We start from the raw sequence: 26,408 nt of genomic DNA, 5'->3' as shown, positions 1-26,408 counted from the left end.
AATTATGAACATTTTGAGTGTCAAAATTATGAGTCACATGCATGTGAATTGTCAAGGGTGCCACAGAATTAAGTTGAGTGAATTGCCGAAATAGCTCAGTTGGTAGAGCGTTAGACTGAAGATCTAAAGGTCCCTGGTTCGATCCCTGGTTTCGGCATCTGTATGTGTTCTTTCTTTATGCTTTGGCTTCAAGGAAACTATCCACAGCTTTGTTTGTGGGCCTCAATGGTGTGTGCTACGCTGCTCCTCTTAAAGTAAGTAATGTCTTGCTTTTTCATCTGACATTTTGACATCAGTGTTACAGGAAAGTTGCTTGTCATTGTTACATGACAGTAGGTTGTCGTAAGACAAGGCTGCATGAAGTGTGAACTGGAGTTTTCTTGGATCCATAAAATAATGTGCTTTTGGAGAATGCGGGCATCGATCCAACTACCTCAGGGATGCAAAGAATTTGAGCTAATTCCCCAGCCGTTTGGAATTTCCTCAAGAAGCAACCAAGAGGGTCCAGTCTTGTCAATCTATGCTGTTGGTTGATTTGTTAGTTTAGGCGCCAGCACTTGCAGAGGTTCGGTGCACATCAACAATTGCACCCAAAGGTTAGCTCAGTTGGTTAGAGTGTGGTGCAAATAATGCCAAGGTTATGGGTTCGATCCCCATACTGGCAATTATGTACATTTTGAGTGTCAAAATTATGAGTCACATGCATGTGAATTGTCAAGGGTGCCACAGAATTAAGTTGAGTGAATTGCCGAAATAGCTCAGTTGGGAGAGCGTTAGACTGAAGATCTAAAGGTCCCTGGTTCGATCCCTGGTTTCGGCATCTGTATGTGTTCTTTCTTTATGCTTTGGCTTCAAGGAAACTATCCACAGCTTTGTTTGTGGGACTCAATGGTGTGTGCTACGCTGCTCCTCTTAAAGTAAGTAATATCTTGCTTTTTCATCTGACATTTTGACATCAGTGTTACAGGAAAGTTGCTTGTCATTGTTACATGACAGTAGGTTGTCGTAAGACAAGGCTGCATGAAGTGTGAACTGGAGTTTTCTTGGATCCATAAAATAATGTGCTTTTGGAGAATGCAGGCATCGATCCAACTACCTCAGGGATGCAAAGAATTTGAGCTAATTCCCCAGCCGTTTGGAATTTCCTCAGGAAGCAACCAAGAGGGTCCAGTCTTGTCAGTCTATGCTGTTGGTTGATTTGTTAGTTTAGGCGCCAGCACTTGCAGAGGTTCGGTGCATATCAACAATTGCACCCAATAACTAGTGGAAGGTTAGCTCAGTTGGTTAGAGTGTGGTGCAAATAATGCCAAGGTTATGGGTTCGATCCCCATACTGGCAATTATGTACATTTTGAATGTCAAAATTATGAATCACATGCATGTGAATTGTCAAGGGTGCTACAGAATCAAGTTGAGTGAATTGCCGAAATAGCTCAGTTGGGAGAGCGTTAGACTGAAGATCTAAAGGTTCCTGGTTCGATCCCTGGTTTCGGCATCTGTATGTGTTCTTTCTTTATGCTCTGGCTTCAAGGAAACTATCCACAGCTTTGTCTGTGGGCCTCAATGGTGTGTGCTACGCTGCTCTTCTGAAAGAAAGTAATGTCTTGCTTTTATATCTGACATTTTGACATCGGTGTTACAGGAAAGTTGCTTGTCATTGTTACATGACAGTAGGTTGTCGTAAGACAAGGCTGCATGAAGTGTGAACTGGAGCTTTCTTGGACCCACAAAAAAAATTGTTTTGGGGGAATGCGGGAATCGATCCCACTACCTATAGCATGCTAAGCAAAAACAATACCAATTGATCAAATTTCCCAGCTGTTTGAAATTGCCACAAGGAGCAACCAAGAGTGTCCAGTCTTGTCAGGCTATGCTGTTGGTGGACTTGTTAGTTTGCGCTCCAGCACTTGCAGAGGCTCATCTCAACAATTGTGCTCTGTAGCCAGCGGACGGTTATCTCAGTTGGTTAGAGTGTGTGATACGCTGCTCTCTGAAAGTAAGTAATGTCTTGCTCTGTCATCTGACATCAGTGTTACATGAGAGTTGCTTGTCATTTTTACATGACAGTTTCATGTCATTGTTTACATGACAGTAGGTTGTCGTAAGACAAGGCTGCATGAAGTGTGAACTGGAGTTTTCTTGGATCCATAAAATAATGTGCTTTTGGAGAATGCGGGCATCGATCCAACTACCTCAGGGATGCAAAGAATTTGAGCTAATTCCCCAGCCGTTTGGAATTTCCTCAAGAAGCAACCAAGATGGTCCAGTCTTGTCAATCTATGCTGTTGGTTGATTTGTTAGTTTAGGCGCCAGCACTTGCAGAGGTTCGGTGCATATCAACAATTGCACCCAATATCTAGTGGAAGGTTAGCTCAGTTGGTTAGAGTGTGGTGCAAATAATGCCAAGGTTATGGGTTCGATCTCCATACTGGCAATTATGTACATTTTGAGTGTCAAAATTATGAGTCACATGCATGTGAATTGTCAAGGGTGCCACAGAATTAAGTTGAGTGAATTGCCGAAATAGCTCAGTTGGGAGAGTGTTAGACTGAAGATCTAAAGGTCCCTGGTTCGATCCCTGGTTTCGGCATCTGTATGTGTTCTTTCTTTATGCTTTCGCTTCAAGGAAACTATCCACAGCTTTGTTTGTGGGCCTCAATGGTGTGTGCTACGCTGCTCCTCTTAAAGTAAGTAATATCTTGCTTTTTCATCTGACATTTTGACATCAGTGTTACAGGAAAGTTGCTTGTCATTGTTACATGACAGTAGGTTGTCGTAAGACAAGGCTGCATGAAGTGTGAACTGGAGTTTTCTTGGATCCATAAAATAATGTGCTTTTGGAGAATGCGGGCATCGATCCAACTACCTCAGGGATGCAAAGAATTTGAGCTAATTCCCCAGCCGTTTGGAATTTCCTCAAGAAGCAACCAAGAGGGTCCAGTCTTGTCAATCTATGCTGTTGGTTGATTTGTTAGTTTAGGCGCCAGCACTTGCAGAGGTTCGGTGCATATCAACAATTGCACCCAATATCTAGTGGAAGGTTAGCTCAGTTGGTTAGAGTGTGGTGCAAATAATGCCAAGGTTATGGGTTCGATCCCCTTATTGGCAATTATGTACATTTTGAGTGTCAAAATTATGAATCACATGCATGTGAATTGTCAAGGGTGCTACAGAATCAATTTGAGTGAATTGCCGAAATAGCTCAGTTGGGAGAGCGTTAGACTGAAGATCTAAAGGTCCCTGGTTCGATCCCTGGTTTCGGCATCTGTATGTGTTCTTTCTTTATGCTCTGGCTTCAAGGAAACTATCCACAGCTTTGTCTGTGGGCCTCAATGGTGTGTGCTACGCTGCTCTTCTGAAAGAAAGTAATGTCTTGCTTTTATATCTGACATTTTGACATCGGTGTTACAGGAAAGTTGCTTGTCATTGTTACATGACAGTAGGTTGTCGTAAGACAAGGCTGCATGAAGTGTGAACTGGAGCTTTCTTGGACCCACAAAAAAAATTGTTTTGGGGGAATGCGGGAATCGATCCCACTACCTATAGCATGCTAAGCAAAAACAATACCAATTGATCAAATTTCCCAGCTGTTTGAAATTGCCACAAGGAGCAACCAAGAGTGTCCAGTCTTGTCAGGCTATGCTGTTGGTGGACTTGTTAGTTTGCGCTCCAGCACTTGCAGAGGCTCATCTCAACAATTGTGCTCTGTAGCCAGCGGACGGTTATCTCAGTTGGTTAGAGTGTGTGATACGCTGCTCTCTGAAAGTAAGTAATGTCTTGCTCTGTCATCTGACATTGTGACATCAGTGTTATATGAGAGTTGCTTGTCATTTTTACATGACAGTTTCATGTCATTGTTTACATGACAGTAGGTTGTCGTAAGACAAGGCTGCATGAAGTGTGAACTGGAGTTTTCTTGGATCCATAAAATAATGTGCTTTTGGAGAATGCGGGCATCGATCCAACTACCTCAGGGATGCAAAGAATTTGAGCTAATTCCCCAGCCGTTTGGAATTTCCTCAAGAAGCAACCAAGAGGGTCCAGTCTTGTCAATCTATGCTGTTGGTTGATTTGTTAGTTTGGGCGCCAGCACTTGCAGAGGTTCGGTGCATATCAACAATTGCACCCAATATCTAGTGGAAGGTTAGCTCAGTTGGTTAGAGTGTGGTGCAAATAATGCCAAGGTTATGGGTTCGATCCCCATACTGGCAATTATGTACATTTTGAGTGTCAAAATTATGAGTCACATGCATGTGAATTGTCAAGGGTGCCACAGAATTAAGTTGAGTGAATTGCCGAAATAGCTCAGTTGGGAGAGCGTTAGACTGAAGATCTAAAGGTCCCTGGTTTGATCCCTGGTTTTGGCATCTGTATGTGTTCTTTCTTTATGCTTTGGCTTCAAGGAAACTATCCACAGCTTTGTTTGTGGGCCTCAATGGTGTGTGCTACGCTGCTCCTCTTAAAGTAAGTAATATCTTGCTTTTTCATCTGACATTTTGACATCAGTGTTACAGGAAAGTTGCTTGTCATTGTTACATGACAGTAGGTTGTCGTAAGACAAGGCTGCATGAAGTGTGAACTGGAGTTTTCTTGGATCCATAAAATAATGTGCTTTTGGAGAATGCTGGCATCGATCCAACTACCTCAGGGATGCAAAGAATTTGAGCTAATTCCCCAGCCGTTTGGAATTTCCTCAAGAAGCAACCAAGAGGGTCCAGTCTTGTCAGTCTATGCTGTTGGTTGATTTGTTAGTTTAGGCGCCAGCACTTGCAGAGGTTCGGTGCATATCAACAATTGCACCCAATAACTAGTGGAAGGTTAGCTCAGTTGGTTAGAGTGTGGTGCAAATAATGCCAAGGTTATGGGTTCGATCCCCATACTGGCAATTATGTACATTTTGAATGTCAAAATTATGAATCACATGCATGTGAATTGTCAAGGGTGCTACAGAATCAAGTTGAGTGAATTGCAGAAATAGCTCAGTTGGGAGAGCGTTAGACTGAAGATCTAAAGGTTCCTGGTTCGATCCCTGGTTTCGGCATCTGTATGTGTTCTTTCTTTATGCTCTGGCTTCAAGGAAACTATCCACAGCTTTGTCTGTGGGCCTCAATGGTGTGTGCTACGCTGCTCTTCTGAAAGCAAGTAATGTCTTGCTTTTATATCTGACATTTTGACATCGGTGTTACAGGAAAGTTGCTTGTCATTGTTACATGACAGTAGGTTGTCGTAAGACAAGGCTGCATGAAGTGTGAACTGGAGCTTTCTTGGACCCACAAAAAAAATTGTTTTGGGGGAATGCGGGAATCGATCCCACTACCTATAGCATGCTAAGCAAAAACAATACCAATTGATCAAATTTCCCAGCTGTTTGAAATTGCCACAAGGAGCAACCAAGAGTGTCCAGTCTTGTCAGGCTATGCTGTTGGTGGACTTGTTAGTTTGCGCTCCAGCACTTGCAGAGGCTCATCTCAACAATTGTGCTCTGTAGCCAGCGGACGGTTATCTCAGTTGGTTAGAGTGTGTGATACGCTGCTCTCTGAAAGTAAGTAATGTCTTGCTCTGTCATCTGACATCAGTGTTACATGAGAGTTGCTTGTCATTTTTACATGACAGTTTCATGTCATTGTTTACATGACAGTAGGTTGTCGTAAGACAAGGCTGCATGAAGTGTGAACTGGAGTTTTCTTGGATCCATAAAATAATGTGCTTTTGGAGAATGCGGGCATCGATCCAACTACCTCAGGGTTGCAAAGAATTTGAGCTAATTCCCCAGCCGTTTGGAATTTCCTCAAGAAGCAACCAAGAGGGTCCAGTCTTGTCAATCTATGCTGTTGGTTGATTTGTTAGTTTAGGCGCCAGCACTTGCAGAGGTTCGGTGCATATCAACAATTGCACCCAATATCTAGTGGAAGGTTAGCTCAGTTGGTTAGAGTGTGGTGCAAATAATGCCAAGGTTATGGGTTCGATCCCCATATTGGCAATTATGTACATTTTGAGTGTCAAAATTATGAATCACATGCATGTGAATTGTCAAGGGTGCTACAGAATCTAGTTGAGTGAATTGCCGAAATAGCTCAGTTGGGAGAGCGTTAGACTGAAGATCTAAAGGTTCCTGGTTCGATCCCTGGTTTCGGCATCTGTATGTGTTCTTTCTTTATGCTCTGGCTTCAAGGAAACTATCCACAGCTTTGTCTGTGGGCCTCAATGGTGTGTGCTACGCTGCTCTTCTGAAAGCAAGTAATGTCTTGCTTTTATATCTGACATTTTGACATCGGTGTTACAGGAAAGTTGCTTGTCATTGTTACATGACAGTAGGTTGTCGTAAGACAAGGCTGCATGAAGTGTGAACTGGAGCTTTCTTGGACCCACAAAAAAAATTGTTTTGGGGGAATGCGGGAATCGATCCCACTACCTATAGCATGCTAAGCAAAAACAATACCAATTGATCAAATTTCCCAGCTGTTTGAAATTGCCACAAGGAGCAACCAAGAGTGTCCAGTCTTGTCAGGCTATGCTGTTGGTGGACTTGTTAGTTTGCGCTCCAGCACTTGCAGAGGCTCATCTCAACAATTGTGCTCTGTAGCCAGCGGACGGTTATCTCAGTTGGTTAGAGTGTGTGATACGCTGCTCTCTGAAAGTAAGTAATGTCTTGCTCTGTCATCTGACATCAGTGTTACATGAGAGTTGCTTGTCATTTTTACATGACAGTTTCATGTCATTGTTTACATGACAGTAGGTTGTCGTAAGACAAGGCTGCATGAAGTGTGAACTGGAGTTTTCTTGGATCCATAAAATAATGTGCTTTTGGAGAATGCGGGCATCGATCCAACTACCTCAGGGTTGCAAAGAATTTGAGCTAATTCCCCAGCCGTTTGGAATTTCCTCAAGAAGCAACCAAGAGGGTCCAGTCTTGTCAATCTATGCTGTTGGTTGATTTGTTAGTTTAGGCGCCAGCACTTGCAGAGGTTCGGTGCATATCAACAATTGCACCCAATATCTAGTGGAAGGTTAGCTCAGTTGGTTAGAGTGTGGTGCAAATAATGCCAAGGTTATGGGTTCGATCCCCATATTGGCAATTATGTACATTTTGAGTGTCAAAATTATGAATCACATGCATGTGAATTGTCAAGGGTGCTACAGAATCTAGTTGAGTGAATTGCCGAAATAGCTCAGTTGGGAGAGCGTTAGACTGAAGATCTAAAGGTCCCTGGTTCGATCCCTGGTTTCGGCATCTTTATGTGTTCTTTCTTTATGCTCTGGCTTCAAGGAAACTATCCACAGCTTTGTCTGTGGGCCTCAATGGTGTGTGCTACGCTGCTCTTCTGAAAGAAAGTAATGTCTTGCTTTTATATCTGACATTTTGACATCGGTGTTACAGGAAAGTTGCTTGTCATTGTTACATGACAGTAGGTTGTCGTAAGACAAGGCTGCATGAAGTGTGAACTGGAGCTTTCTTGGACCCACAAAAAAAATTGTTTTGGGGGAATGCGGGAATCGATCCCACTACCTATAGCATGCTAAGCAAAAACAATACCAATTGATCAAATTTCCCAGCTGTTTGAAATTGCCACAAGGAGCAACCAAGAGTGTCCAGTCTTGTCAGGCTATGCTGTTGGTGGACTTGTTAGTTTGCGCTCCAGCACTTGCAGAGGCTCATCTCAACAATTGTGCTCTGTAGCCAGCGGACGGTTATCTCAGTTGGTTAGAGTGTGTGATACGCTGCTCTCTGAAAGTAAGTAATGTCTTGCTCTGTCATCTGACATCAGTGTTACATGAGAGTTGCTTGTCATTTTTACATGACAGTTTCATGTCATTGTTTACATGACAGTAGGTTGTCGTAAGACAAGGCTGCATGAAGTGTGAACTGGAGTTTTCTTGGATCCATAAAATAATGTGCTTTTGGAGAATGCGGGCATCGATCCAACTACCTCAGGGATGCAAAGAATTTGAGCTAATTCCCCAGCCGTTTGGAATTTCCTCAAGAAGCAACCAAGAGGGTCCAGTCTTGTCAGTCTATGCTGTTGGTTGATTTGTTAGTTTAGGCGCCAGCACTTGCAGAGGTTCGGTGCATATCAACAATTGCACCCAATATCTAGTGGAAGGTTAGCTCAGTTGGTTAGAGTGTGGTGCAAATAATGCCAAGGTTATGGGTTCGATCTCCATACTGGCAATTATGTACATTTTGAGTGTCAAAATTATGAGTCACATGCATGTGAATTGTCAAGGGTGCCACAGAATTAAGTTGAGTGAATTGCCGAAATAGCTCAGTTGGGAGAGCGTTAGACTGAAGATCTAAAGGTCCCTGGTTCGATCCCTGGTTTCGGCATCTGTATGTGTTCTTTCTTTATGCTTTGGCTTCAAGGAAACTATCCACAGCTTTGTTTGTGGGCCTCAATGGTGTGTGCTACGCTGCTCCTCTTAAAGTAAGTAATATCTTGCTTTTTCATCTGACATTTTGACATCAGTGTTACAGGAAAGTTGCTTGTCATTGTTACATGACAGTAGGTTGTCGTAAGACAAGGCTGCATGAAGTGTGAACTGGAGTTTTCTTGGATCCATAAAATAATGTGCTTTTGGAGAATGCGGGCATCGATCCAACTACCTCAGGGATGCAAAGAATTTGAGCTAATTCCCCAGCCGTTTGGAATTTCCTCAAGAAGCAACCAAGAGGGTCCAGTCTTGTCAATCTATGCTGTTGGTTGATTTGTTAGTTTAGGCGCCAGCACTTGCAGAGGTTCGGTGCATATCAACAATTGCACCCAATATCTAGTGGAAGGTTAGCTCAGTTGGTTAGAGTGTGGTGCAAATAATGCCAAGGTTATGGGTTCGATCCCCATACTGGCAATTATGTACATTTTGAGTGTCAAAATTATGAGTCACATGCATGTGAATTGTCAAGGGTGCCACAGAATTAAGTTGAGTGAATTGCCGAAATAGCTCAGTTGGGAGAGCGTTAGACTGAAGATCTAAAGGTCCCTGGTTCGATCCCTGGTTTCGGCATCTGTATGTGTTCTTTCTTTATGCTTTGGCTTCAAGGAAACTATCCACAGCTTTGTTTGTGGGCCTCAATGGTGTGTGCTACGCTGCTCCTCTTAAAGTAAGTAATATCTTGCTTTTTCATCTGACATTTTGACATCAGTGTTACAGGAAAGTTGCTTGTCATTGTTACATGACAGTAGGTTGTCGTAAGACAAGGCTGCATGAAGTGTGAACTGGAGTTTTCTTGGATCCATAAAATAATGTGCTTTTGGAGAATGCAGGCATCGATCCAACTACCTCAGGGATGCAAAGAATTTGAGCTAATTCCCCAGCCGTTTGGAATTTCCTCAAGAAGCAACCAAGAGGGTCCAGTCTTGTCAGTCTATGCTGTTGGTTGATTTGTTAGTTTAGGCGCCAGCACTTGCAGAGGTTCGGTGCATATCAACAATTGCACCCAATAACTAGTGAAAGGTTAGCTCAGTTGGTTAGAGTGTGGTGCAAATAATGCCAAGGTTATGGGTTCGATCCCCATACTGGCAATTATGTACATTTTGAGTGTCAAAATTATGAATCACATGCATGTGAATTGTCAAGGGTGCTACAGAATCAAGTTGAGTGAATTGCCGACATAGCTCAGTTGGGAGAGCGTTAGACTGAAGATCTAAAGGTCCCTGGTTCGATCCCTGGTTTTGGCATCTGTATGTGTTCTTTCTTTATGCTCTGGCTTCAAGGAAACTATCCACAGCTTTGTCTGTGGGCCTCAATGGTGTGTGCTACGCTGCTCTTCTGAAAGAAAGTAATGTCTTGCTTTTATATCTGACATTTTGACATCGGTGTTACAGGAAAGTTGCTTGTCATTGTTACATGACAGTAGGTTGTCGTAAGACAAGGCTGCATGAAGTGTGAACTGGAGCTTTCTTGGACCCACAAAAAAAATTGTTTTGGGGGAATGCGGGAATCGATCCCACTACCTATAGCATGCTAAGCAAAAACAATACCAATTGATCAAATTTCCCAGCTGTTTGAAATTGCCACAAGGAGCGACCAAGAGTGTCCAGTCTTGTCAGGCTATGCTGTTGGTGGACTTGTTAGTTTGCGCTCCAGCACTTGCAGAGGCTCATCTCAACAATTGTGCTCTGTAGCCAGCGGACGGTTATCTCAGTTGGTTAGAGTGTGTGATACGCTGCTCTCTGAAAGTAAGTAATGTCTTGCTCTGTCATCTGACATTGTGACATCAGTGTTACATGAGAGTTGCTTGTCATTTTTACATGACAGTTTCATGTCATTGTTTACATGACAGTAGGTTGTCGTAAGACAAGGCTGCATGAAGTGTGAACTGGAGTTTTCTTGGATCCATAAAATAATGTGCTGTTGGAGAATGCGGGCATCGATCCAACTACCTCAGGGATGCAAAGAATTTGAGCTAATTCCCCAGCCGTTTGGAATTTCCTCAAGAAGCAACCAAGAGGGTCCAGTCTTGTCAATCTATGCTGTTGGTTGATTTGTTAGTTTAGGCGCCAGCACTTGCAGAGGTTCGGTGCATATCAACAATTGCACCCAATATCTAGTGGAAGGTTAGCTCAGTTGGTTAGAGTGTGGTGCAAATAATGCCAAGGTTATGTGTTCGATCCCCATACTGGCAATTATGTACATTTTGAGTGTCAAAATTATCAATCACATGCATGTGAATTGTCAAGGGTACCACAGAATTATGTTGAGTGAATTGCCGAAATAGCTCAGTTGGGAGAGCGTTAGACTGAAGATCTAAAGGTCCCTGGTTCGATCCCTGGTTTTGGCATCTGTATGTGTTCTTTCTTTATGCTTTGGCTTCAAGGAAACTATCCACAGCTTTGTTTGTGGGCCTCAATGGTGTGTGCTACGCTGCTCCTCTTAAAGTAAGTAATATCTTGCTTTTTCATCTGACATTTTGACATCAGTGTTACAGGAAAGTTGCTTGTCATTGTTACATGACAGTAGGTTGTTGTAAGACAAGGCTGCATGAAGTGTGAACTGGAGTTTTCTTGGATCCATAAAATAATGTGCTTTTGGAGAATGCGGGCATCGATCCAACTACCTCAGGGATGCAAAGAATTTGAGCTAATTCCCCAGCCGTTTGGAATTTCCTCAAGAAGCAACCAAGAGGGTCCAGTCTTGTCAGTCTATGCTGTTGGTTGATTTGTTAGTTTAGGCGCCAGCACTTGCAGAGGTTCGGTGCATATCAACAATTGCACCCAATATCTAGTGGAAGGTTAGCTCAGTTGGTTAGAGTGTGGTGCAAATAATGCCAAGGTTATGGGTTCGATCCCCATACTGTCAATTATGTACATTTTGACTGTCAAAATTATGAGTCACATGCATGTGAATTGTCAAGGGTGCCACAGAATTAAGTTGAGTGAATTGACGAAATAGCTCAGTTGGGAGAGCGTTAGACTGAAGATCTAAAGGTCCCTGGTTTGGGCATCTGTATGTGTTCTTTCTTTATGCTTTGGCAACAAGGAAACTATCCACAGCTTTGTTTGTGGGCCTCAATGGTGTGTGCTACGCTGCTCCTCTTAAAGTAAGTAATATCTTGCTTTTTCATCTGACATTTTGACATCAGTGTTACAGGAAAGTTGCTTGTCATTGTTACATGACAGTAGGTTGTCGTAAGACAAGGCTGCATGAAGTGTGAACTGGAGTTTTCTTGGATCCATAAAATAATGTGCTTTTGGAGAATGCAGGCATCGATCCAACTACCTCAGGGATGCAAAGAATTTGAGCTAATTCCCCAGCCGTTTGGAATTTCCTCAAGAAGCAACCAAGAGGGTCCAGTCTTGTCAGTCTATGCTGTTGGTTGATTTGTTAGTTTAGGCGCCAGCACTTGCAGAGGTTCGGTGCATATCAACAATTGCACACATTAACTAGTGGAAGGTTAGCTCAGTTGGTTAGAGTGTCATGCAAATAATGCCAAGGTTATGGGTTCGATCCCCATACTGGCAATTATGTACATTTTGAGTGTCAAAATTATGAATCACATGCATGTGAATTGTCAAGGGTGCCACAGAATTAAGTTGAGTGAATTGCCGAAATAGCTCAGTTGGGAGAGCGTTAGACTGAAGATCTAAAGGTCCCTGGTTTGGGCATCTGTATGTGTTCTTTCTTTATGCTTTGGCTTCAAGGAAACTATCCACAGCTTTGTCTGTGGGCCTCAATGGTGTGTGCTACGCTGCTCTTCTGAAAGAAAGTAATGTCTTGCTTTTATATCTGACATTTTGACATCGGTGTTACAGGAAAGTTGCTTGTCATTGTTACATGACAGTAGGTTGTCGTAAGACAAGGCTGCATGAAGTGTGAACTGGAGCTTTCTTGGACCCACAAAAAAAATTGTTTTGGGGGAATGCGGGAATCGATCCCACTACCTATAGCATGCTAAGCAAAAACAATACCAATTGATCAAATTTCCCAGCTGTTTGAAATTGCCACAAGGAGCAACCAAGAGTGTCCAGTCTTGTCAGGCTATGCTGTTGGTGGACTTGTTAGTTTGCGCTCCAGCACTTGCAGAGGCTCATCTCAACAATTGTGCTCTGTAGCCAGCGGACGGTTATCTCAGTTGGTTAGAGTGTGTGATACGCTGCTCTCTGAAAGTAAGTAATGTCTTGCTCTGTCATCTGACATTGTGACATCAGTGTTACATGAGAGTTGCTTGTCATTTTTACATGACAGTTTCATGTCATTGTTTACATGACAGTAGGTTGTCGTAAGACAAGGCTGCATGAAGTGTGAACTGGAGTTTTCTTGGATCCATAAAATAATGTGCTTTTGGAGAATGCGGGCATCGATCCAACTACCTCAGGGATGCAAAGAATTTGAGCTAATTCCCCAGCCGTTTTGGAATTTCCTCAAGAAGCAACCAAGAGGGTCCAGTCTTGTCAATCTATGCTGTTGGTTGATTTGTTAGTTTAGGCGCCAGCACTTGCAGAGGTTCGGTGCATATCAACAATTGCACCCAATATCTAGTGGAAGGTTAGCTCAGTTGGTTAGAGTGTGGTGCAAATAATGCCAAGGTTATGGGTTCGATCCCCATACTGGCAATTATGTACATTTTGAGTGTCAAAATTATGAGTCACATGCATGTGAATTGTCAAGGGTGCCACAGAATTAAGTTGAGTGAATTGCCGAAATAGCTCAGTTTGGAGAGCGTTAGACTGAAGATCTAAAGGTCCCTGGTTCGATCCCTGGTTTCGGTATCTGTATGTCTTCTTGCTTTGTCTTCAAGGAAACTATCCACAGCTTTGTTTGTGGGCCTCAATGGTGTGTGCTACGCTGCTCCTCTTAAAGTAAGTAATGTCTTGCTTTTTCATCTGACATTTTGACATCAGTGTTACAGGAAAGTTGCTTGTCATTGTTACATGACAGTAGGTTGTCGTAAGACAAGGCTGCATGAAGTGTGAACTGGAGTTTTCTTGGATCCATAAAATAATGTGCTTTTGGAGAATGCAGGCATCGATCCAACTACCTCAGGGATGCAAAGAATTTGAGCTAATTCCCCAGCCGTTTGGAATTTCCTCAAGAAGCAACCAAGAGGGTCCAGTCTTGTCAGTCTATGCTGTTGGTTGATTTGTTAGTTTAGGCGCCAGCACTTGCAGAGGTTCGGTGCATATCAACAATTGCACCCGATATCTAGTGGAAGGTTAGCTCAGTTGGTTAGAGTGTGGTGCAAATAATGCCAAGGTTATGGGTTCGATCCCCATACTGTCAATTATGTACATTTTGAGTGTCAAAATTATGAGTCACATGCATGTGAATTGTCAAGGGTGCCACAGAATTAAGTTGAGTGAATTGCCGAAATAGCTCAGTTGGGAGAGCGTTAGACTGAAGATCTAAAGGTCCCTGGATCGATCCCTGGTTTCGGCATCTGTATGTGTTCTTTTTTTATGCTTTGGCTTCAAGGAAACTATCCACAGCTTTGTTAGTGGGCCTCAATGGTGTGTGCTACGCTGCTCCTCTTAAAGTAAGTAATGTCTTGCTTTTTCATCTGACATTTTGACATCAGTGTTACAGGAAAGTTGCTTGTCATTGTTACATGACAGTAGGTTGTCGTAAGACAAGGCTGCATGAAGTGTGAACTGGAGTTTTCTTGGATCCATAAAATAATGTGCTTTTGGAGAATGCAGGCATCGATCCAACTACGTCAGGGATGCAAAGAATTTGAGCTAATTCCCCAGCCGTTTGGAATTTCCTCAAGAAGCAACCAAGAGGGTCCAGTTTTGTCAGTCTATGCTGTTGGTTGATTTGTTAGTTTAGGCGCCAGCACTTGCAGAGGTTCGGTGCATATCAACAATTGCACCCAATAACTAGTGGAAGGTTAGCTCAGTTGGTTAGAGTGTGGTGCAAATAATGCCAAGGTTATGGGTTCGATCCCCATACTGGCAATTATGTACATTTTGAGTGTCAAAATTATGAATCACATGCATGTGAATTGTCAAGGGTGCTACAGAATCAAGTTGAGTGAATTGCCGAAATAGCTCAGTTGGGAGAGCGTTAGACTGAAGATCTAAAGGTCCCTGGTTCGATCCCTAGTTTTGGCATCTGTATGTGTTCTTTCTTTATGCTCTGGCTTCAAGGAAACTATCCACAGCTTTGTTTGTGGGCCTCAATGGTGTGTGCTACGCTGATCTTCTGAAAGAAAGTAATCTCTTGCTTTTATATCTGAAATGTTGACATCAGTGTTACAGGAAAGTTGCTTGTCATTGTTACATGACAGTAGGTTGTCGTAAGACAAGGCTGCATGAAGTGTGAACTGGAGCTTTCTTGGACCCACAAAAAAAATTGTTTTGGGGGAATGCGGGAATCGATCCCACTACCTATAGCATGCTAAGCAAAAACAATACCAATTGATCAAATTTCCCAGCTGTTTGAAATTGCCACAAGGAGCAACCAAGAGTGTCCAGTCTTGTCAGGCTATGCTGTTGGTGGACTTGTTAGTTTGCGCTCCAGCACTTGCAGAGGCTCATCTCAACAATTGTGCTCTGTAGCCAGCGGCCGGTTAGCTCAGTTGGTTAGAGTGTCTGATACGCTGCTCTCTGAAAGTTAGTAATGTCTTGCTTTGTCATCTGACATTGTGACATCAGTGTTATATGAGAGTTGCTTGTCATTTTTACATGACAGTTTCATGTCATTGTTTACATGACAGTAGGTTGTCGTAAGACAAGGCTGCATGAAGTGTGAACTGGAGTTTTCTTGGATCCATAAAATAATGTGCTTTTGGAGAATGCAGGCATCGATCCAACTACCTCAGGGATGCAAAGAATTTGAGCTAATTCCCCAGCCGTTTGGAATTTCCTCAAGAAGCAACCAAGAGGGTCCAGTCTTGTCAGTCTATGCTGTTGGTTGATTTGTTAGTTTAGGCGCCAGCACTTGCAGAGGTTCGGTGCATATCAACAATTGCACCCAATATCTAGTGGAAGGTTAGCTCAGTTGGTTAGAGTGTGGTGCAAATAATGCCAAGGTTATGGGTTCGATCCCCATACTGTCAATTATGTACATTTTGAGTGTCAAAATTATGAGTCACATGCATGTGAATTGTCAAGGGTGCCACAGAATTAAGTTGAGTGAATTGCCGAAATAGCTCAGTTGGGAGAGCGTTAGACTGAAGATCTAAAGGTCCCTGGTTCGATGCCTGGTTTCGGCATCTGTATGTGTTCTTTCTTTGTGCTTTGGCTTCAAGGAAACTATCCACAGCTTTGTTTGTGGGCCTCAATGGTGTGTGCTACGCTGCTCCTCTTAAAGTAAGTAATGTCTTGCTTTTTCATCTGACATTTTGACATCAGTGTTACAGGAAAGTTGCTTGTCATTGTTACATGACAGTAGGTTGTCGTAAGACAAGGCTGCATGAAGTGTGAACTGGAGTTTTCTTGGATCCATAAAATAATGTGCTTTTGGAGAATGCAGGCATCGATCCAACTACCTCAGGGATGCAAAGAATTTGAGCTAATTCCCCAGCCGTTTGGAATTTCCTCAAGAAGCAACCAAGAGGGTCCAGTCTTGTCAGTCTATGCTGTTGGTTGATTTGTTAGTTTAGGCGCCAGCACTTGCAGAGGTTAGGTGCATATCAACAATTGCACCCAATATCTAGTGGAAGGTTAGCTCAGTTGGTTAGAGTGTGGTGCAAATAATCCCAAGGTTATGGGTTCGATCCCCATACTGGTAATTATGTACGTTTTGAGTGTCAAAATTATGAGTCACATGCATGTGAATTGTCAAGGGTGCCACAGAATTAAGTTGAGTGAATTTCCAAAATAGCTCAGTTGGGAGAGCGTTAGACTGAAGATCTAAAGGTCCCTGGTTCGATCCCTGGTTTCGGCATCTGTATGTGTTCTTTCTTTATGCTTTGGCTTCAAGGAAACTATCCACAGCTTTGTTTGTGGGCCTCAATGGTGTGTGCTACGCTGCTCCTCTTAAAGTAAGTAATGTCTTGCTTTTTCATCTGACATTTTGACATCAGTGTTACAGGAAAGTTGCTTGTCATTGTTACATGACAGTAGGTTGTCGTAAGACAAGGCTGCATGAAGTGTGAACTGGAGTTTTCTTGGATCCATAAAATAATGTGCTTTTGGAGAATGCAGGCATCGATCCAACTACGTCAGGGATGCAAAGAATTTGAGCTAATTCCCCAGCCGTTTGGAATTTCCTCAAGAAGCAACCAAGAGGGTCCAGTTTTGTCAGTCTATGCTGTTGGTTGATTTGTTAGTTTAGGCGCCAGCACTTGCAGAGGTTCGGTGCATATCAACAATTGCACCCAATAACTAGTGGAAGGTTAGCTCAGTTGGTTAGAGTGTGGTGCAAATAATGCCAAGGTTATGGGTTCGATCCCCATACTGGCAATTATGTACATTTTGAGTGTCAAAATTATGAATCACATGCATGTGAATTGTCAAGGGTGCTACAGAATCAAGTTGAGTGAATTGCCGAAATAGCTCAGTTGGGAGAGCGTTAGACTGAAGATCTAAAGGTCCCTGGTTCGATCCCTAGTTTTGGCATCTGTATGTGTTCTTTCTTTATGCTCTGGCTTCAAGGAAACTATCCACAGCTTTGTTTGTGGGCCTCAATGGTGTGTGCTACGCTGATCTTCTGAAAGAAAGTAATCTCTTGCTTTTATATCTGAAATGTTGACATCAGTGTTACAGGAAAGTTGCTTGTCATTGTTACATGACAGTAGGTTGTCGTAAGACAAGGCTGCATGAAGTGTGAACTGGAGCTTTCTTGGACCCACAAAAAAAAATGTTTTGGGGGAATGCGGGAATCGATCCCACTACCTATAGCATGCTAAGCAAAAACAATACCAATTGATCAAATTTCCCAGCTGTTTGAAATTGCCACAAGGAGCAACCAAGAGTGTCCAGTCTTGTCAGGCTATGCTGTTGGTGGACTTGTTAGTTTGCGCTCCAGCACTTGCAGAGGCTCATCTCAACAATTGTGCTCTGTAGCCAGCGGCCGGTTAGCTCAGTTGGTTAGAGTGTCTGATACGCTGCTCTCTGAAAGTTAGTAATGTCTTGCTTTGTCATCTGACATTGTGACATCAGTGTTACATGAGAGTTGCTTGTCATTTTTACATGACAGTTTCATGTCATTGTTTACATGACAGTAGGTTGTCGTAAGACAAGGCTGCATGAAGTGTGAACTGGAGTTTTCTTGGATCCATAAAATAATGTGCTTTTGGAGAATGCAGGCATCGATCCAACTACGTCAGGGATGCAAAGAATTTGAGCTAATTCCCCAGCCGTTTGGAATTTCCTCAAGAAGCAACCAAGAGGGTCCAGTTTTGTCAGTCTATGCTGTTGGTTGATTTGTTAGTTTAGGCGCCAGCACTTGCAGAGGTTCGGTGCATATCAACAATTGCACCCAATAACTAGTGGAAGGTTAGCTCAGTTGGTTAGAGTGTGGTGCAAATAATGCCAAGGTTATGGGTTCGATCCCCATACTGGCAATTATGTACATTTTGAGTGTCAAAATTATGAATCACATGCATGTGAATTGTCAAGGGTGCTACAGAATTAAGTTGAGTGAATTGCCGAAATAGCTCAGTTGGGAGAGCGTTAGACTGAAGATCTAAAGGTCCCTGGTTCGATCCCTGGTTTAGGCATCTGTATGTGTTCTTTCTTTATGCTTTGGCTTCAAGGAAACTATCCACAGCTTTGTTTGTGGGCCTCAATGGTGTGTGCTACGCTGATCTTCTGATAGAAAGTAATCTCTTGCTTTTATATCTGACATTTTGACATCAGTGTTACAGGAAAGTTGCTTGTCATTGTTACATGACAGTAGGTTGTCGTAAGACAAGGCTGCATGAAGTGTGAACTGGAGCTTTCTTGGACCCACAAAAAAAATTGTTTTGGGGGAATGCGGGAATCGATCCCACTACCTATAGCATGCTAAGCAAAAACAGTACCAATTTATCAAATTTCCCAGCTGTTTGAAATTGCCACAAGGAGCAACCAAGAGTGTCCAGTCTTGTCAGGCTATGCTGTTGGTGGACTTGTTAGTTTGCGCTCCAGCACTTGCAGAGGCTCATCTCAACAATTGTGCTCTGTAGCCAGCGGCCGGTTAGCTCAGTTGGTTAGAGTGTGTGATACGCTGCTCTCTGAAAGTTAGTAATGTCTTTCTTTGTCATCTGACATTGTGACATCAGTGTTACATGAGAGTTGCTTGTCATTTTTACATGACAGTTTCATGTCATTGTTTACATGACAGTAGGTTGTCGTAAGACAAGGCTGCATGAAGTGTGAACTGGAGTTTTCTTGGATCCATAAAACAATGTGCTTTTGGAGAATGCAGGCATCGATCCAACTACCTCAGGGATGCAAAGAATTTGAGCTCATTCCCCAGCCGTTTGGAATTTCCTCAAGAAGCAACCAAGAGGGTCCAGTCTTGTCAGTCTATGCTGTTGGTTGATTTGTTAGTTTAGGCGCCAGCACTTGCAGAGGTTCGGTGCATATCAACAATTGCACCCAATATCTAGTGGAAGGTTAACTCAGTTGGTTAGAGTGTGGTGCAAATAATGCCAAGGTTATGGGTTCGATCCCCATACTGGCAATTATGTACATTTTGAGTGTCAAAATTATGAGTCACATGCATGTAAATTGTCAAGGGTGCCACAGAATTAATTTGAGTGCATTGCCGAAATAGCTCAGTTGGGAGAGCGTTAGACTGAAGATCTAAAGGCCCCTGGTTCGATCCCTGGTTTCGGCATCTGTATGTGTTCTTTCTTTATGCTTTGGCTTCAAGGAAACTATCCACAGCTTTGTTTGTGGGCCTCAATGGTGTGTGCTACGCTGATCTTCTGAAAGAAAGTAATCTCTTGCTTTTATATCTGACATTTTGACATCAGTGTTACAGGAAAGTTGCTTGTCATTGTTACATGACAGTAGGTTGTCGTAAGACAAGGCTGCATGAAGTGTGAACTGGAGCTTTCTTGGACCCACAAAAAAAATTGTTTTGGGGGAATGCGGGAATCGATCCCACTACCTATAGCATGCTAAGCAAAAACAGTACCAATTGATCAAATTTCCCAGCTGTTTGAAATTGCCACAAGGAGCAACCAAGAGTGTCCAGTCTTGTCAGGCTATGCTGTTGGTGGACTTGTTAGTTTGCGCTCCAGCACTTGCAGAGGCTCATCTCAACAATTGTGCTCTGTAGCCAGCGGCCGGTTAGCTCAGTTGGTTAGAGTGTGTGATACGCTGCTCTCTGAAAGTTAGTAATGTCTTGCTTTGTCATCTGACATTGTGACATCAGTGTTACATGAGAGTTGCTTGTCATTTTTACATGACAGTTTCATGTCATTGTTTACATGACAGTAGGTTTTCGTAAGACAAGGCTGCATGAAGTGTGAACTGGAGTTTTCTTGGATCCATAAAATAATGTGCTTTTGGAGAATGCAGGCATCGATCCAACTACCTCAGGGATGCAAAGAATTTGAGCTAATTCCCCAGCCGTTTGGAATTTCCTCAAGAAGCAACCAAGAGGGTCCAGTCTTGTCAGTCTATGCTGTTGGTTGATTTGTTAGTTTAGGCGCCAGCACTTGCAGAGGTTCGGTGCATATCAACAATTGCACCCAATATCTAGTGGAAGGTTAGCTCAGTTGGTTAGAGTGTGGTGCAAATAATGCCAAGGTTATGGGTTCGATCCCCATACTGGCAATTATGTACATTTTGAGTGTCAAAATTATGAGTCACATGCATGTAAATTGTCAAGGGTGCCACAGAATTAAGTTGAGTGGATTGCCAAAATAGCTCAGTTGGGAGAGCGTTAGACTGAAGATCTAAAGGTCCCTGGTTTGATCCCTGGTTTCGGCATCTGTATGTGTTCTTTCTTTATGCTTTGGCTTCAAGGAAACTATCCACAGCTTTGTTTGTGGGCCTCAATGGTGTGTGCTACGCTGATCTTCTGAAAGAAAGTAATCTCTTGCTTTTATATCTGACATTTTGACATCAGTGTTACAGGAAAGTTGCTTGTCATTGTTACATGACAGTAGGTTGTCGTAAGACAAGGCTGCATGAAGTGTGAACTGGAGCTTTCTTGGACCCACAAAAAAAATTGTTTTGGGGGAATGCGGGAATCGATCCCACTACCTATAGCATGCTAAGCAAAAACAGTACCAATTGATCAAATTTCCCAGCTGTTTGAAATTGCCACAAGGAGCAACCAAGAGTGTCCAGTCTTGTCAGGCTATGCTGTTGGTGGACTTGTTTGTTTGCGCTCCAGCACTTGCAGAGGCTCATCTCAACAATTGTGCTCTGTAGCCAGCGGCCGGTTAGCTCAGTTGGTTAGAGTGTGTGATACGCTGCTCTCTGAAAGTTAGTAATGTCTTGCTTTGTCATCTGACATTGTGACATCAGTGTTACATGAGAGTTGCTTGTCATTTTTACATGACAGTAGGTTGTCGTAAGACAAGGCTGCATGAAGTGTGAACTGGAGTTTTCTTGGATCCATAAAATAATGTGCTTTTGGAGAATGCAGGCATCGATCCAACTACCTCAGGGATGCTAAAGAATTTGAGCTAATTCCCCAGCCGTTTGGAATTTCCTCAAGAAGCAACCAAGAGGGTCCAGTCTTGTCAGTCTATGCTGTTGGTTGATTTGTTAGTTTAGGCGCCAGCACTTGCAGAGGTTCAGTGCATATCAACAATTGCACCCAATAACTAGTGGAAGGTTAGCTCAGTTGGTTAGAGTGTGGTGCAAATAATGCCAAGGTTATGAGTTCGATCCCCATACTGGCGTTTATGTACATTTTGAGTGTCAAAATTATCAATCACATGCATGTGAATTGTCAAGGGTGCTACAGAATCAAGTTGAGTGAATTGCCGAAATAGCTCAGTTGGGAGAGCGTTAGACTGAAGATCTAAAGGTCCCTGGTTCGATCCCTGGTTTCGGCATCTGTATGTGTTCTTTCTTTATGCTCTGGCTTCAAGGAAACTATCCACAGCTTTGTTTGTGGGCCTCAATGGTGTGTGCTACGCTGATCTTCTGAAAGAAAGTAATCTCTTGCTTTTATATCTGACATTTTGACATCAGTGTTACAGGAAAGTTGCTTGTCATTGTTACATGACAGTAGGTTGTCGTAAGACAAGGCTGCATGAAGTGTGAACTGGAGCTTTCTTGGACCCACAAAAAAAATTGTTTTGGGGGAATGCGGGAATCGATCCCACTACCTATAGCATGCTAAGCAAAAACAGTACCAATTGATCAAATTTCCCAGCTGTTTGAAATTGCCACAAGGAGCAACCAAGAGTGTCCAGTCTTGTCAGGCTATGCTGTTGGTGGACTTGTTAGTTTGCGCTCCAGCACTTGCAGAGGCTCATCTCAACAATTGTGCTCTGTAGCCAGCGGCCGGTTAGCTCAGTTGGTTAGAGTGTGTGATACGCTGCTCTCTGAAAGTTAGTAATGTCTTTCTTTGTCATCTGACATTGTGACATCAGTGTTACATGAGAGTTGCTTGTCATTTTTACATGACAGTTTCATGTCATTGTTTACATGACAGTAGTTTGTCGTAAGACAAGGCTGCATGAAGTGTGAACTGGAGTTTTCTTGGATCCATAAAACAATGTGCTTTTGGAGAATGCAGGCATCGATCCAACTACCTCAGGGATGCAAAGAATTTGAGCTAATTCCCCAGCCGTTTGGAATTTCCTCAAGAAGCAACCAAGAGGGTCCAGTCTTGTCAGTCTATGCTGTTGGTTGATTTGTTAGTTTAGGCGCCAGCACTTGCAGAGGTTCGGTGCATATCAACAATTGCACCCAATATCTAGTGGAAGGTTAGCTCAGTTGGTTAGAGTGTGGTGCAAATAATGCCAAGGTTATGGGTTCGATCCCCATACTGGCAATTATGTACATTTTGAGTGTCAAAATTATGAGTCACATGCATGTAAATTGTCAAGGGTGCCACAGAATTAAGTTGAGTGAATTGCCGAAATAGCTCAGTTGGGAGAGCGTTAGACTGAAGATCTAAAGGTCCCTGGTTCGATCCCTGGTTTCGGCATCTGTATGTGTTCTTTCTTTATGCTTTGGCTTCAAGGAAACTATCCACAGCTTTGTTTGTGGGCCTCAATGGTGTGTGCTACGCTGATCTTCTGAAAGAAAGTAATCTCTTGCTTTTATATCTGACATTTTGACATCAGTGTTACAGGAAAGTTGCTTGTCATTGTTACATGACAGTAGGTTGTCGTAAGACAAGGCTGCATGAAGTGTGAACTGGAGCTTTCTTGGACCCACAAAAAAAATTGTTTTGGGGGAATGCGGGAATCGATCCCACTACCTATAGCATGCTAAGCAAAAACAGTACCAATTGATCAAATTTCCCAGCTGTTTGAAATTGCCACAAGGAGCAACCAAGAGTGTCCAGTCTTGTCAGGCTATGCTGTTGGTGGACTTGTTAGTTTGCGCTCCAGCACTTGCAGAGGCTCATCTCAACAATTGTGCTCTGTAGCCAGCGGCCGGTTAGCTCAGTTGGTTAGAGTGTGTGATACGCTGCTCTCTGAAAGTTAGTAATGTCTTGCTTTGTCATCTGACATTGTGACATCAGTGTTACATGAGAGTTGCTTGTCATTTTTACATGACAGTTTCATGTCATTGTTTACATGACAGTAGGTTTTCGTAAGACAAGGCTGCATGAAGTGTGAACTGGAGTTTTCTTGGATCCATAAAATAATGTGCTTTTGGAGAATGCAGGCATCGATCCAACTACCTCAGGGATGCAAAGAATTTGAGCTAATTCCCCAGCCGTTTGGAATTTCCTCAAGAAGCAACCAAGAGGGTCCAGTCTTGTCAGTCTATGCTGTTGGTTGATTTGTTAGTTTAGGCGCCAGCACTTGCAGAGGTTCGGTGCATATCAACAATTGCACCCAATATCTAGTAGAAGGTTAGCTCAGTTGGTTAGAGTGTGGTGCAAATAATGCCAAGGTTATGGGTTCGATCCCCATACTGGCAATTACGTACATTTTGAGTGTCAAATTTATGAGTCACATGCATGTAAATTGTCAAGGGTGCCACAGAATTAAGTTGAGTGAATTGCTGAAATAGCTCAGTTGGGAGAGCGTTAGACTGAAGATCTAAAGGTCCCTGGTTCGATCCCTGGTTTCGGCATCTGTATGTGTTCTTTCTTTATGCTTTGGCTTCAAGGAAACTATCCACAGCTTTGTTTGTGGGCCTCAATGGTGTGTGCTACGCTGATCTTCTGAAAGAAAGTAATCTCTTGCTTTTATATCTGACATTTTGACATCAGTGTTACAGGAAAGTTGCTTGTCATTGTTACATGACAGTAGGTTGTCGTAAGACAAGGCTGCATGAAGTGTGAACTGGAGCTTTCTTGGACCCACAAAAAAAATTGTTTTGGGGGAATGCGGGAATCGATCCCACTACCTATAGCATGCTAAGCAAAAACAGTACCAATTGATCAAATTTCCCAGCTGTTTGAAATTGCCACAAGGAGCAACCAAGAGTGTCCAGTCTTGTCAGGCTATGCTGTTGGTGGACTTGTTAGTTTGCGCTCCAGCACTTGCAGAGGCTCATCTCAACAATTGTGCTCTGTAGCCAGCGGCCGGTTAGCTCAGTTGGTTAGAGTGTGTGATACGCTGCTCTCTGAAAGTTAGTAATGTATTGCTTTGTCATCTGACATTGTGACATCAGTGTTACATGAGAGTTGCTTGTCATTTTTACATGACAGTAGGTTGTCGTAAGACAAGGCTGCATGAAGTGTGAACTGGAGTTTTCTTGGATCCATAAAATAATGTGCTTTTGGAGAATGCAGGCATCGATCCAACTACCTCAGGGATGCTAAAGAATTTGAGCTAATTCCCCAGCCGTTTGGAATTTCCTCAAGAAGCAACCAAGAGGGTCCAGTCTTGTCAGTCTATGCTGTTGGTTGATTTGTTAGTTTAGGCGCCAGCACTTGCAGAGGTTCAGTGCATATCAACAATTGCACCCAATAACTAGTGGAAGGTTAGCTCAGTTGGTTAGAGTGTGGTGCAAATAATGCCAAGGTTATGAGTTCGATCCCCATACTGGCGTTTATGTACATTTTGAGTGTCAAAATTATCAATCACATGCATGTAAATTGTCAAGGGTGCTACAGAATCAAGTTGAGTGAATTGCCGAAATAGCTCAGTTGGGAGAGCGTTAGACTGAAGATCTAAAGGTCCCTGGTTCGATCCCTGGTTTCGGCATCTGTATGTGTTCTTTCTTTATGCTCTGGCTTCAAGGAAACTATCCACAGCTTTGTTTGTGGGCCTCAATGGTGTGTGCTACGCTGATCTTCTGAAAGAAAGTAATCTCTTGCTTTTATATCTGACATTTTGACATCAGTGTTACAGGAAAGTTGCTTGTCATTGTTACATGACAGTAGGTTGTCGTAAGACAAGGCTGCATGACGTGTGAACTGGAGTTTTCTTGGATCCATAAAATAATGTGCTTTTGGAGAATGCAGGCATCGATCCAACTACCTCAGGGATGAAAAGAATTTGAGCTAATTCCCCAACCGTTTGGAATTTCCTCAAGAAGCAACCAAGAGGGTCCAGTCTTGTCAGTCTATGCTGTTGGTTGATTTGTTAGTTTAGGCGCCAGCACTTGGTTAGCTCAGTTGGTTAGAGTGTGGTGCAAATTATTCTAAGGTTATGGGTTCGATCCCCATACTGGAAATTATGTACATTTTGAGTGTCAAAATTATGAGTCACATGCATGTGAATTGTCAAGGGTGCCACAGAATTAAGTTGAGTGAATTGCCAAAATAGCTCAGTTGGGAGAGTGTTAGACTGAAGATCCTAAGGTCCCTGGTTCGATCCCTGGTTTCGGCATCTGTATGTGTTATTTTTTTATGCTCTGGCTTCAAGGAAACTATCCACAGCTTTGTTTGTGGGCCTCAATGGTGTGTGCTACGCTGCTCTTCTGAAAGAAAGTAACGTCTTGCTTTTATATCTGACATTTTGACATCAGTGTTACAGGAAAGTTGCTTGTCATTGTTACATGACAGTAGGTTGTCGTAAGACAAGGCTGCATGAAGTGTGAACTGGAGCTTTCTTGGACCCACAAAAAAAATTGTTTTGGGGGAATGCGGGAATCGATCCCACTACCTATAGCATGCTAAGCAAAAACAATACCAATTGATCAAATTTCCCAGCTGTTTGAAATTGCCACAAGGAGCAACCAAGAGTGTCCAGTCTTGTCAGGCTATGCTGTTGGTGGACTTGTTAGTTTGCGCTCCAGCACTTGCAGAGGCTCATCTCAACAATTGTGCTCTGTAGCCAGCGGACGGTTAGCTCAGTTGGTTAGAGTGTGTGATACGCTGCTCTCTGAAAGTAAGTAATGTCTTGCTTTGTCATCTGACATTGTGACATCAGTGTTACATGAGAGTTGCTTGTCATTTTTACATGACAGTTTCATGTCATTGTTTACATGACAGTAGGTTGTCGTAAGACAAGGCTGCATGAAGTGTGAACTGGAGTTTTCTTGGATCCATAAAATAATGTGCTTTTGGAGAATGCAGGCATCGATCCAACTACCTCAGGGATGCAAAGAATTTGAGCTAATTCCCCAGCCGTTTAGAATTTCCTCAAGAAGCAACCAAGAGGGTCCAGTCTTGTCAGTCTATGCTGTTGGTTGATTTGTTAGTTTAGGCGCCAGCACTTGGTTAGCTCAGTTGGTTAGAGTGTGGTGCAAATAATGCCAAGGTCAAAATTATGAATCACATGCATGTGAATTGTCAAGGGTGCTACAGAATCAAGTTGAGTGAATTACCGAAATAGCTCAGTTGGGAGAGCGTTAGACTGAAGATCTAAAGGTCCCTGGTTCGATCCCTGGTTTCGGCATCTGTATGTGTTCTTTCTTTATGCTCTGGCTTCAAGGAAACTATCCACAGCTTTGTCTGTGGGCCTCAATGGTGTGTGCTACGCTGCTCTTCTGAAAGAAA

The 26,408-nt window shown here is 42.9% G+C and overlaps 18 non-coding genes across 18 annotated transcripts; all 18 read left to right on the top strand.

Moving 5' to 3' along the window:
- The first annotated feature begins 84 nt into the window (after positions 1-84).
- On the top strand, positions 85-157 carry trnaf-gaa (transfer RNA phenylalanine (anticodon GAA)). Its single transcript has one exon. It is a non-coding gene; the product is annotated as a tRNA-Phe (tRNA).
- Positions 158-747: 590 nt separating this feature from the next.
- On the top strand, positions 748-820 carry trnaf-gaa (transfer RNA phenylalanine (anticodon GAA)). The gene has a single exon. It is a non-coding gene; the product is annotated as a tRNA-Phe (tRNA).
- A 601-nt stretch (positions 821-1,421) lies between these two features.
- On the top strand, positions 1,422-1,494 carry trnaf-gaa (transfer RNA phenylalanine (anticodon GAA)). The gene has a single exon. It is a non-coding gene; the product is annotated as a tRNA-Phe (tRNA).
- Positions 1,495-2,516: 1,022 nt separating this feature from the next.
- On the top strand, positions 2,517-2,589 carry trnaf-gaa (transfer RNA phenylalanine (anticodon GAA)). The gene has a single exon. It is a non-coding gene; the product is annotated as a tRNA-Phe (tRNA).
- Positions 2,590-3,190: 601 nt separating this feature from the next.
- trnaf-gaa (transfer RNA phenylalanine (anticodon GAA)) lies at positions 3,191-3,263 on the top strand. Its single transcript has one exon. It is a non-coding gene; the product is annotated as a tRNA-Phe (tRNA).
- A 2,799-nt stretch (positions 3,264-6,062) lies between these two features.
- On the top strand, positions 6,063-6,135 carry trnaf-gaa (transfer RNA phenylalanine (anticodon GAA)). Its single transcript has one exon. It is a non-coding gene; the product is annotated as a tRNA-Phe (tRNA).
- Positions 6,136-7,157: 1,022 nt separating this feature from the next.
- On the top strand, positions 7,158-7,230 carry trnaf-gaa (transfer RNA phenylalanine (anticodon GAA)). The gene has a single exon. It is a non-coding gene; the product is annotated as a tRNA-Phe (tRNA).
- A 1,022-nt stretch (positions 7,231-8,252) lies between these two features.
- On the top strand, positions 8,253-8,325 carry trnaf-gaa (transfer RNA phenylalanine (anticodon GAA)). The gene has a single exon. It is a non-coding gene; the product is annotated as a tRNA-Phe (tRNA).
- Positions 8,326-8,926: 601 nt separating this feature from the next.
- Positions 8,927-8,999, top strand: trnaf-gaa (transfer RNA phenylalanine (anticodon GAA)). Its single transcript has one exon. It is a non-coding gene; the product is annotated as a tRNA-Phe (tRNA).
- A 1,704-nt stretch (positions 9,000-10,703) lies between these two features.
- On the top strand, positions 10,704-10,776 carry trnaf-gaa (transfer RNA phenylalanine (anticodon GAA)). The gene has a single exon. It is a non-coding gene; the product is annotated as a tRNA-Phe (tRNA).
- A 3,022-nt stretch (positions 10,777-13,798) lies between these two features.
- Positions 13,799-13,871, top strand: trnaf-gaa (transfer RNA phenylalanine (anticodon GAA)). The gene has a single exon. It is a non-coding gene; the product is annotated as a tRNA-Phe (tRNA).
- Positions 13,872-15,575: 1,704 nt separating this feature from the next.
- Positions 15,576-15,648, top strand: trnaf-gaa (transfer RNA phenylalanine (anticodon GAA)). Its single transcript has one exon. It is a non-coding gene; the product is annotated as a tRNA-Phe (tRNA).
- Positions 15,649-18,026: 2,378 nt separating this feature from the next.
- Positions 18,027-18,099, top strand: trnaf-gaa (transfer RNA phenylalanine (anticodon GAA)). The gene has a single exon. It is a non-coding gene; the product is annotated as a tRNA-Phe (tRNA).
- A 1,030-nt stretch (positions 18,100-19,129) lies between these two features.
- trnaf-gaa (transfer RNA phenylalanine (anticodon GAA)) lies at positions 19,130-19,202 on the top strand. Its single transcript has one exon. It is a non-coding gene; the product is annotated as a tRNA-Phe (tRNA).
- A 2,109-nt stretch (positions 19,203-21,311) lies between these two features.
- Positions 21,312-21,384, top strand: trnaf-gaa (transfer RNA phenylalanine (anticodon GAA)). Its single transcript has one exon. It is a non-coding gene; the product is annotated as a tRNA-Phe (tRNA).
- Positions 21,385-22,414: 1,030 nt separating this feature from the next.
- Positions 22,415-22,487, top strand: trnaf-gaa (transfer RNA phenylalanine (anticodon GAA)). The gene has a single exon. It is a non-coding gene; the product is annotated as a tRNA-Phe (tRNA).
- Positions 22,488-23,517: 1,030 nt separating this feature from the next.
- trnaf-gaa (transfer RNA phenylalanine (anticodon GAA)) lies at positions 23,518-23,590 on the top strand. The gene has a single exon. It is a non-coding gene; the product is annotated as a tRNA-Phe (tRNA).
- A 1,006-nt stretch (positions 23,591-24,596) lies between these two features.
- On the top strand, positions 24,597-24,669 carry trnaf-gaa (transfer RNA phenylalanine (anticodon GAA)). The gene has a single exon. It is a non-coding gene; the product is annotated as a tRNA-Phe (tRNA).
- The last annotated feature ends 1,739 nt before the right edge of the window (positions 24,670-26,408 follow it).

This window comes from Oncorhynchus kisutch, unplaced genomic scaffold (genome assembly GCF_002021735.2).
Source record: "Oncorhynchus kisutch isolate 150728-3 unplaced genomic scaffold, Okis_V2 scaffold731, whole genome shotgun sequence".
Classification (NCBI taxonomy): domain Eukaryota; kingdom Metazoa; phylum Chordata; class Actinopteri; order Salmoniformes; family Salmonidae; genus Oncorhynchus; species Oncorhynchus kisutch.
The sequence above is the reverse complement of the archived record's forward strand: the minus strand, read 5'-3'. Positions and strand labels throughout refer to the sequence as shown.